The sequence below is a fragment of the Triticum urartu genome, chromosome 5 (genome assembly GCF_003073215.2).
Source record: "Triticum urartu cultivar G1812 chromosome 5, Tu2.1, whole genome shotgun sequence".
Taxonomy (NCBI): Eukaryota; Viridiplantae; Streptophyta; class Magnoliopsida; order Poales; family Poaceae; genus Triticum; species Triticum urartu.
In genome coordinates this window covers 187,473,746-187,486,030 of record NC_053026.1, presented here as the reverse complement: position 1 = coordinate 187,486,030, position 12,285 = coordinate 187,473,746, and positions in this window count along the sequence as shown.

The window sequence follows — 12,285 nt, the reverse complement described above, 5'->3', positions numbered from 1 at the left end:
GTTTTGACTACAGTGCCCTCTCCCTCTCCCTCGCCCTCGCCCTCGCGGTGGACATGCAGATTTTCAATCGGTGTCAGATTGCCAGAAGCATATTGTACTGTAGTATCATCATTGTTGGACCTTCAAAAGAGGCGAAGAGCCAAGTGCAAGGTTCACGCGAGTACGAACTGTTGAACCTCCCGAAGAGGCAAAGAGCCAAGCGCAAGGTTTTATAGGAGTTGTCATCCTAGTAGGAGTGTACTAGTACAACTATAGCGAACGATGCTACTGTATGATGCCGCCACGTCACGTATATCCAAAGCTGTGCCACCTTTTTTCCCTCAAAGAGCGTGTTGGAGCCCGTGCAACAACCACACAAGTTGCACGTACACATAACACATTTACTAGTAACAAATTCTAAAGGACAAATGCCAGTATGCCACACAAGTTCATCTCCAACTCATGTGATAAATTTGTGCATGACTAGTCTACATATATTCACAGCGCTACCGTTCACAATTACCATACTCCACTTACACATTATAGATGGGCTACATGTCCTCCTCCAGGTTCCAGTCCCAGGTGTTCTTCATGGATGGCACGATCCATAGCGGTGGGCGACGGGAATCATTGTCGCAGCTTTCTAGTCCGGTTCCACATGATGGAGACTCATCCAAGCTGAGGCGGCATAAATCAGGGATAGTGTGTCCCAGCATGTCATTCATCCAGCGGTGCGCACTGAAGACACAACCATGATTCATGAACGGCAGGCCTTCCGTGTCGTGTACGGAAGGTGGCATCCGCTGCACAATGGGGTAGCTGTCCCCGATGAAAAGCGAGTACTCTCCAAGAGTGTTCCTCGGCACCCACGTAGCATCACGGGGGTCGAACTCGGCGCCGTTCATCTGGTACACGCGGCATCCCAGATCTGGACACATGGTGACGTACATAGTCAAGGTCCATGCATAATAATGTTGTGCTCAAATGTGGCGGTCAGTAGTACTGTGCAGCAAATAGTACTACTCCGGTATAGAGGAAGTAAAATAACCGGCTTATTATATATAGCCACTCTTGGCTACATGGATGAGATAGTAAGACATGGAAAAACAAAAATGGTGGCAGCTAGTGGGTTCAAGTCTTCAACGGCCTAGCTAGCTATACGCGTCCTCCTACTCCTACTAGTACTACAAAGTATACTACTAGTACAACAATGAAAGAGAAGGCGAGAGGGTTAAAAAATGGAATACCTGGGTAGATGGTGATGGTCCGATCGTGGTAGATTATGTGACCATGTTGCACATCAGTGGTACCATGGGTAACGACTGCTAAGATAGTTGATCCCAATATGCCAAAGTCAGCTACAAGGTTCCAGGTTAGACCGAATCGTGGATGCAAATGCACATCCAGGATCGGCGATCTTATTTTGATCGGGGAATGACTGGTCCCTGCAAAATAATGGAGTACCGTTAGGGATGCAAATGATGGTTTGTGCATTCCGTTTGTAATATCCCATACCGTAGGCTGTCAACCAGATGAAACAAGTCCCCTGGCTTGTCACCGCAAAGATGCGGCCTAGATGGTGCACGGCGTCTTTGAACGTGTAGGGGTACAAATCTGCCGCCGCCAACATGCGCCAGCGTATGCCGTTACTGCCTCCTGCATTGATGGCAATCCTTATGTCAAACACCGCGATGAGATAGTAATCGTCGTAGCCGCGTCACTTTGTCGGCGGGTCCGCAATTGCTATCTTCTTCAATCTCATGTAGGCATCATCATACGTATTCTTGCCCAGCCAGTCCGGAAGGCCGATCCCAATGGTGGAGAAGGGGTCTACCGGAACGGCCGCACTGCTGTGGATGTTGTGCAAAATGATGGTGGTATCCGGCCGGAGGTATGCAAGCCAATCTTCGTTGGCACCGACCCAGGCCTATATATAAGACGATGGCAGAGGAGAAATTACGGGATGGAAATGGAATAACTATGTACTGCATGATCAAACTCCATTACTGACCTGCTCATCGGACAAAATCCGACTACCTCTCAACGTCGGCAACTCTAGCGGAGTCAATGTGGAACCATGGCCAGGGAGCGCTGGACTGTTCGAACGATTGTCCCATAGAAGAACCTTCTCCTCGAGGATGCATGGAAGACCAACAAGCATGGCATGTTTAAGCAACGTCTTGAAAAAGTTAGTGCAGGAAGCACCGAGTCTTGTGGCGGTGAGGACGTTGGAGCGGCGTGCGATTTCTCCCACAGGATCGTCGTCCAAGGTCTGCCAGCCCCGACGAGGAGGAGAACCGCCTGGCGAATCCATGGGAGCAGCGACGAACTGCCTTCCCTTCGGGGGGAGGGGAACTGGCAAGGAGGAGATAAGAGCATAGTAACCGCAGGGTCTCATCCCTTCCCACTGTAGATCGTTCCTCAGCGAAGGGGTGAGGCTATTATTTACTACTAGTACTCCCTCTGATTCTTTTTACTCTGCATATAAGAGCAGACCCGGATACCAAGACAGGGGCTTGCTGCATGCTTTCTGGACGGAAATACCCCTGGCGCATGGATGGGAGGAGTTAGCAGCTATAAATGCCCCATGCAGCCCATTGGCTGTCCGCCCGTGTTCTCCTCTCTCTGCATGCTGCATGGATGTCTCCCTCTCTCTCACATGACTGCATGCGGTGGCGCTGGCCTATGAGAAGCTCGTGTGGAGATAGCAATCTTCTCTCCAGAAGTGATTTTTTTGAAAGAAAGGGATTATGGAACGTTATGGGATTGCATTATACTGTAAATAATAGCACTAGTAAGAAATTTTTGGCACCAGGTAGTAGTTTTTGGCGTGGATTAAGAAATTTTGGGTATGTTTTTGCCATTTTTTCTACACGCCAACTAGTGTCAAAAAACGTCTTACATTATGTGATGGAGGAGTACGTACTTGTACTGTAGCAGTACTAGTACTACTTTTCTCAACTAGTAGTGCGATGTATTGTACTTCTAGTCTAGTCTAGTATAGTGCGTTTTTTTTCATTCTTCAAGAACTTCATATCTTGCCGAGATCTTCATCCCTAAAGATACTTGACAATAGTATTATTGGAGTGAATACACAACTCACAAAAAATACAAGAAGTCGACTAGGCGGACTGGTCCGAGTGAAGAGAAAAAAAAGCCATACGGAACTCAAAATATTTTCCGGAGGTATTCATTTTCCTGAAGAGGCGGATAAGATATTAGGTGGCTGTTTGATACCGCCAGAAAGACAAAAAAAAGATTCTAAGGAATCAAAAAAAAGGAAAAATTGGGTCTATGTTCAACGGAAAAAAATTCCACCAGTTTTGAACTCTTGAATCTCAGGGCCAAGGAGCTACAGTTGGAAGTGGAGGGTACTACTGTTCTCTAGAACCATCACTGTACTATCAATGCAGGGGAAGTACACCTGCGTAGTGTCCTAGTGGGTACTCTCGGTGCTCTATTCAGCCGCTCCTCTCACGTAGCTGGCCTACTCAGCCGCTCCTCTCAAGCACACACTAGCAGCCTGTTTATCAGCGACGGTTACTGCGGGGGCAGAACATTTGAGTTATTTGATACAACGAGACTAGGCTTTTCGCTTCCATTTGTGGAGGTGTAATGGATCTCGTCGAACTTTGTTAGTAGTTCCTTCTTTATGAATGAGATGAAGCAAAGTTTTTGCCTCCGTTTCAAAAAAAACACGGCAAGAGGAATTTCTTTTATAGTAGAGCCAATAATGGAGTGAAGTCCATGCATGCAACGCCACAAGCTACAGAGTAGTAGTAGTGAACTTTACGTACAGAGCCATATTGCACAGTTCCCAATGCCCCGCCAGGCTTTTCCGGCTCCTCGGGCTTAATTGGGAGGCGCTAGTCCAAATATGCTACTAGCTGGAAGCTGCAAGCGAGGTGCGGCTAGGGCGAGCACGTGAGCCACGGGATGCTGGGAAGGAAAACCCGTTCACGTGGCTAGGCTGTCCAGTGCACCCAGATTGTGGGGCCGCACGTCCGTTTGACTTCAAAACTCAAACTACCCGTGTAAAATATTGGCTCGCAGCGAAGTGTAGTAGTACTATTTTTTTAAAGGCCGCCATGCGTTCAGCCGGGATCGAACCCACAAAACGAGGTATACACTCCCGCGACCACTAGTAGTACTCGTCGGAGTACAACGCAACCTAGAATCGCCTTTTGTCGCTACTAGTACGTACATTGTTCCTTACAAGAAACCCCTAAGAGCATGGTTAATAGTATAGCCAGCTGCTGGCTATAAGCCAGTGCCATGTCATCTACAACCCATCTTATAGCCAACATGTAGTAGTAGTTTATTTCTTATAGCCCGCTGACTCAGCTCTATTTTACTTGCTCTAATAATGCAAGAACCCACTAAAATGCCAAGAAACTACTACCACTTGCATACGTGGCAGACTTAAGATAAGACTACCTTATCAACCATTGTACATGCTCTTACCAACAAAAATCCTCGAGTGACCTCCTACCTCCGGCCCGTCCACCTAGTCATCCTCGGCCATGGGACGCAGCTACCGCCGCCAGCAGAAGGCGAGGTCAAAACCGCCGGCGGTGCGGAGCCCATGTTGCGGCAACCCGGATGCCAGCTCCGTCCGGTGCTCGCGGCCGCTAGCTAGCCAAGATAGCTCCGTCCAGCTGCTTCTCTGCAAGGTTTGCTAGCTAGATTGGCAAGGCAGCGCGGCGGCTTGCTCACGCGCGCGGCGCTAAGGCCAGCCATCTGGCTCAAGCGAAGGCCAGCGCGGCGGCTTGCTCGCTCGTGAGTCATGCTTAGGCCAGCCTACCAACCTATGTGGAGGCCAGCGCGGCGTCCGGCCCGTCCGGCGGAGCGGCGGCCAACTCGCTCATCACCGGCGCCACCGACGAACACGCATCAGTACTATTTGAAGTAATGTTCAGGAAAAATAATGATTTGAGGGGGAATAACAGGATAGATGTTCAGATGTGGGTCCCTCGTGTCAACAGTCAAACAAAATGTGTTGGTTTAAGCCGCCTCATCAGCACGGACATGTGGGCCAACCCTGTCATAAATGGGTTTAAACGAACCTAATCGGTGGGAGTACTAGGTAGTTTTTGGTGTGGATTAAGAAATTTTGGGTATGTTTTTGCTATTTTTTGTACAATAGATTCCTCCTAGGGCTGGTTGAAAGTGGTAGTTTTTTGTTAAATACTCTACATATTGTAAGTAGGAGTGAAAGTTAAGCTTTGGAAGCCAATAAGCAAGGCTAGTTACATAGTGCATATGTGTACATGATTGAAAGTAAATATCAACCATGAGTGACTAATATCTTGATGGAAAACTCGAAACTATGGAATACTAGGAAAAGAAATGCATGGTTGGAAATACTAGCAATGTTCATGTCTGTTGCAACGAATCATAATTAGAATAATACTTATTCACAAACTTGGTACAAAACACTCTAATTTTGATAAACATATGTCACGAGAGATATATTATGTTTCAAGTAGAATATATTCCTTGGGCTGTTTTGGTGAGGTCAGGGAGGGATGTGGTTGGCTTTAAGATACTAATTATGAGTTTTTCTGCAAATTGGTAGACAGGTGGGATGTTGGTGAGAAAAGGCAACAACTTACCTCACAATCGTTAGATGTAGATCTAATGGTCAGAAACGACGGATGGCAGACACACCAGCATCACCAACTTAGTCTTGTGTAGGAGTACTAGCAAGATCCGTGCATTGCACGAAACATCAAGATGCATTTTTTTATAAAACACTTGTTGTGATTGACCCTTGCGGGAGTAATCCCATGTGTAAAAACTAATGATATCTCGAGAAATATGAGATAGGGTGAAGAGGAGTGGGGTGTGGTGGTGGTTGGTGGTCGAACTGAGCGGAGGCATGGGGATTGACGACGCCGGCAGCGGCCACCAGGCCAGTTTGTTCGAGAGGCTTCCTTTCTTAATTGCTCAACAATGAGGTTTGTTGGAGATAAGGATGAACGAGGGAAGGCCTTGTCTGTAAATGTGGAGAGGGGTGCGGATGGTCTATATTGCAAGATGGCACACGTACCATCATCACCAACTCGGTTTTTTATAAAAGAAGAAATATAAGTATGGAGATACAAACGTATTATCGATACTTGCTTCCGTAAACTAGCATCTACATTCTATTCAACGCCTCGGCATGTGGGCCCTTAGCACAATGACTTCTCGACTGTGTAAAACGAAGATTTTCCCGTCGCCGACAAGGAGGGGGTGACGGCGGTGCGCTTTTTGGCTTGCTCTAGTCCTAGTAGTCATACTAGGTGGTCTAAGCACGTGTAGATCTATTCTTTTTCACGTCTTGTGTTCGCCGTACTGCCACGACTGTTCATGAATAGACGGTAAGTTATTCACGGGGAAACCCTTGTTGATCGTGTTTGCGAGAGAGAGAGAGAGAGAGAGAGCATGTGTGATATGTTAGAGGCTGAGGCAATGATAACAGATTCTTTGTGTGTATGTGTGTGGAGGATAGAGAGAGACATGTACATGGGGCTTTGTGTTGTGTAACATGGAGACACATATACATAATTAGAGAGTGAGTGTGTGAGATACACATGCAGACATGAGGAGATATGAGGATCCAGGTAAATGGGTGTTTGTGCGTGTCTGTGTGTGTTTGTGCACGCGTTTGTGTGTGAGAGGGAGAGAGTGTATGTGGAGTAGAGAGACCACTGATGATGTAAACCTAGTATAAGGGAAGGGGGAATGGTGTGACATGTGTAGTAGCGAGATAGCACGGGTGCGGGCGGGGGGAGCAGACTATTTGGAAGAGACATCGAGTGTGTGTGGGGGAGAGGGGTGTGAGAGCGAGAGAAAGAGAGAGCTAGCGCCGGAGAGAGAGGAAGAGAGGGGGCGAGAGGGGTCGTTTGTGTCCATAAATGGCGTATAGATAGGGAGACAATGTTGATGTTGTCCGAAATTGGCCTATGAACGGAGACGCAAGGGAAGCGAGTCATCATGTGTGTGTGATAGGGACTTGATGAGAGAATAGATGGTGTAGAGAACAATGTGCAAAATCGAGAACGATTATACATTAGGGAGCTATGCAAAGAGTCACGACATATATGTATACAGGGAAGCAGCTGGGGCGGGTCCGCATGTGGGAGAGATAGAAAGAGGAGAGTGGTGCACAAGGAGACAAAGTGTGCTTGTTTGCAGTGGGGGTGGTGTGTGAGGTGAGTGCGCGAGAACCACATAACTAGGGAGATAGATGTTTGGGGGCGACGTTTTGTGTGTATGGGAAATATACACTCTACATAGTGCGTGTGCTTGGGTAAGAGAGATAGCAGGAGACCTAGAGAGTGAGGGAAGAGATGTGTGCATGCCCGAGAGACAAAGTGATAGAGACCTATGTTTGGGTCCGGACTTTACAAGAGAGAGGGGTGTTAATGTGCTCGTGTGTTGGTGTTTGGGGGAGGGAACGACTTCTCTGTGTGTGTGTGTGTGTGTGGTGGGGGGGGTTGACTTCAGATAAAGAGTGAGGTGTCTATATTTGAGGGACTTTAGCATAATTGAGATATTGTGCACTCATGGTTGATCAATTTTTTCACAGTTTGTACTATGAGATAACGATACTTTTGAACATGCGTGATATACCTTGATGTACCAGAATTACAAACCTAAGATTGGAATTTTGGAATTCGACTCCATCATTAGCTTTTGTAATTCATTTAAACAGAGGTACATTTTTTAAGCCGGGATTTCGTGATTTCAAATTCATATATCAAACCTAGAGATGTACACATACGGGCATGTTCAAACTTTATAATCATCCACTTTATTCATACACATACATATTTTTGCTTTTGTCATCATATTTAGGATAAACACATTTGGAATTTCATTTGAATTGGACCATATGATGGTATTTGCTTGTAGTAGCTCAATGATCCATATTTGAATTTTATGGACAATCTAAGCTTCTAGTTGGAGACATTGATTTTCAGAACTTGCACATTTTTTTGCGTGCAAAACAAAAAAATTATCGGCATGATATCATAGTCGGCCGTACGAGAGCAGAGTACTTATAATTTTAGGTGCCAAAAGCTTCAAACTTCCCGCTCACATCGAAATATCACGCGCCCGAAAATTTAGCCCTGTGATATTCCTGTTTTACCCCTGCCACTTGAACGGAAAAGGGCTGCTTTGGTAACTCCATTGTTTTCCCCTCTTTGCCCCCAACATTCTTCCCCAGAGCCCCTCCCCTTCCCCTCCCCGCCCCCCCCCACCATGGCAAGCCGCCGAATCTAGTCCTCCACCGCAGCGGTGGACCTCACACCCCGCCGGATCTACCTTCCGCACCTTGGAACCCCCAACTGCCAACTCACCACTTCACCGGATCCGCTTCAGCGACTGGCTTGTCCACCGCTCCAGATCTCCTTGACCGCCATCATGGTCCACCGCACCGGATCTGCTTAACCGGTGCCCTCGTCCACCACAGCATAGGCCCTTCACTGACTCCCTCGTCCGCCCCTTCGCTGGCCCTTCATACAAGCCCTTGTCCGCCGCAACAGATCCGCCTCACCGAAAGCATTGTACAATGCGCCCGCCGAAGCCTTCGTCCACTACACCGGACCCGCTCCACGGACGCCATATTCAACTCCACCGGCCCTGCTTTACCGACGCTGCAGCCTCATCAGGTTATTTTGATTTGTACTCCTTCAGTTTTTCTCTTTATCGTGCAACTGTTCACTTACCACAGATGAGCTTTCTTGTATGTCAACAAGCGCCGCAACCGTAGCACCGGAGCCGCTTCAGCGACGGCCACAGCTGGCCCAAACTCAACTGCAACACGAGCACCATCGACGATCCTTAGCTATCAAGTATGACAACGATACCCATACGCCACCGAGAATCAGGTACTATTATCCAACGGCCGGCGCCTACGTTCACTTTCCTAGCATAAGCACCGCACCTTTGAATTTCTTCAGGGCATCATTCAGTTTTTCATGAGACGTGTTATTCTGCTTGCCCTGTAGGGCCATACTTCTGGCAGTGAACATGTTACATGTGCTAAAATACATACCAGTGCACATATATTTAATATGCTTTAGTTTTATTCTGATGCCACCTATTGGTTCCATCAGACTGCTTAATGTTCTATATGTTTAATTACACATCAGCAAACTAGCATGTGGTTCCGCTGCTTTTTGTTCATTTTACCCTACATTTTCTGATGCTAGCTATTACATCACTGCTCCGAGCCTCTGTTCATTACTTGTTTGTGTGTTCTTGATCTTCCCAAGTTGCATGACTAATTTGATGCTTCTATTAATTATGGAGCTGCCAACCCCATCAAGAAAAATATTCGTTCTTTTGGGGCTGGCACCTCGAACAAACATAGAAATAGAGGGAAGCAGATATACTCCCTCCGATTCTATTTACTCTGCCTATAACTCTTGACCCGCATACCAAGGAGGGCACTGGTTTAATTTTTCTGGACTAATTTGCCAATTAATTAGGGCAGAGGCGGATGGGGCGGGGCACAAAAGGAAACCAGCGCTAGGAATCGGCAACGCACAGACTAATATGAGAAAACTGAGAAAAAGTTATACGCAAAGTAAAAAGAATCGGAGGGAGTATTGTCATGTATGCACACACCCTTCTTTCATTAGTTTAGATGAACCACTGATGATCAATTCGGACTAGTGCATGCGATTAAAATTAATTTTACCTAAATAGATGGTGCAGAATAAACTACAACAACTAGATTTGCAACCACAGGATGATGACGATATCTTCAAAGAACATTGCAACAACATCTAGGCTTCACAGCAACATATGGTAAGCCAGTGTGTTTTAGTACATGTGAAATATAATGCGAGTGGGCTGCTTTCTTGGCTTGTGCCCTCAACGTGTAATCCTACCGAATTACAAATAGTTCAGTTGTCTACTTTGCTGTATTGCTTGATTCGAATGCTTATTTGTTGTTACGCTATACCTGAGTTGGCCAATATGTCAGCAATGCCTGCTGTACTATCGTAAAGAAATGCATGCCTATTCCATTTGGGTCCTTAACTTTTCCTCTCAACTTCATCACAAGATTGTCTTCGTAGTTTATATGAGGCCACACTGTTAAGTGCTTTCTCAGATTATTTCAACTGCTTAGATGCCTTGGCAACTTAAATATAGCGGTTGTACACTCCCTTTCAACTAGGGATGTCAACTAGGTCCGGTTTAATCCCGATTAAAGTCCACTAGTGGTATGATAGTTCAAAAGAGTTTTTATTTTTTGAGGAAAATGAACTAGGGAGTTAGCAAAAACTAACTAGATGGGACTGGCGGATTTCGTTTATTTGCCACTTACATCCCTAGTTTCATCTTACCATTTTAATTTCTTTTCGGCTGATGCTGCTTTGAACCATTTAAATATAGTTTGCCATGCTCGGCAATAATTCGTCCGTCGTTTACCATGTAAGCTTACTGCCTGGATCATACGATAACTATCTCTTACTGATGTCTAGCGGAAACCTTTCAGGATGCCGTTCACACTAGGACACAATGTACAACCCCAGAATCTATTTGTGGAAGCAGTGCGCCATCCATGTTACCATATGGTAGCAGTTCAGAGGCAACACCGCCGGAGAGCAGTCTGAGCACAGATATTATAATGCTTGAGGCTCTACTAGAGGCAGAAAGATGGTGTGGCTGCCATGAATGAGGTAATATTTATCTTGAGGCTGGAAATTACCGAATTAGCGGCACGCATTATGCAAGCAACCCATGAATTGGAGGAAGTAAGAATGTTGCATTTGGAGACGGAGGAGGTCCTGCTGTTTCTGCTATCTGAAGCCCAAGATAATCCCGGTTCTTCTTTAGATACCAGTTCAAATTTTCATTAGATTATTGTACTTGCATGTTGTGTCATGTCTCTGAATGGATTATGTTGCAAGACCCCCTATGTTGTCCATGTGTTGTAATGATCCGAATTTTTTAGGCGAGGTAATCCTCAGAACTTGTATGATTGACATAAGGTGAAATGTTTGTCGTGTGAGCATATTGTATTGGATGAAATAACTATTTGACTCAGAGTGTATCCAACCTACTGAATTCGAAGATCACGACATTTCTAAATCATAATCATATATAAAGGTGGAATAAATCTTTGTTGTGGTTTTGAAGAAATAAATAACAAAATGTATAATTATCTGTGGATATTCGTAATCGAATACAAATTGGATTTGAATTTAGTTTGCCAGGTGCCAGGGCAAACGTGAATGCTAATTCTCCCAAGTTTTGAACGAAGCGGCTAAACACCCACTATAATTTGTGGGCTGCTCGAAGCAAGTGTTTGCGAGATGGAAATTACTGTCTACCCCTGACACTTGACATCCTTATCGACAGGATTTACACGGCTGTCGATAGGTAGACTAGTAACTTCAATCAGACGTGACACGACGGCCTCTGAGCCCATTCGGACACGGTGGGCGCCAAACGTGGGCGGCAAAACACATTTGATTCAAGCTCGTCCGAAAGATATGTGTCTCTTCCTCCATTTCCCCATTCATACAGGGTGGGCGGCAAAACAAACTCTCCTCGTCTGAAATCGATGTAGGCTTATATTTTAAATAAGGGCAGATATGTAACTTCCATCAGACGTGACACAACCGCCCTACCTATCAGCCCCGTTCATACACCATGGGCGCCAACCGTGGGCGGAAAAACACCCTCTCCTCGCCCGAAATAGTTACCGGCAAATATTTGGGAGATGCGAGATTACCATCCTATCTCCAACCGACGCGATGTCTGAAATTTTAAACGGGGGATAAGTTCGTAACTTTCCCCCATTTCAGAGAAGCGCGTCCCAAAGTTTGAGATCCCCCCTCCCCTCCATTTCCCCATTCATACACCATCGGCGGCACGACAACCTCCGCACTGCGGCCAGCCTCCTCCGTCCGCCACCCCAGCCTCCACCTTGCCGGAGCCGCTACCCCTACCCCGTCGCCCACTGCAAGAGATGGACGTCTCTCATCCACGACGCTGGACCAGCATCCTTTCATCGCCTCCTCTCGCTTCATCGGCGCCGTCGTCCACCTTGCCGTTGTAGCTCCTACGACCGCCTCGTCCACGGCAACAGGATATATCCCCCGACCCGGCCGTCTGTCGTCTAAAGTCTTCTTCCCCGCAGCCGACAGCCATCGCGCCCTCAGCACCCTCAACGTATCAGTATAGGCCTACACGGTGTCTCAAGAGAGGTGGTACTCTTCCATATGTGCTTAAGTTATTGATCTCACCCGGAAAATAGATCGTAATTTGCTTACTATACTTTTCTTGTCCGTACCA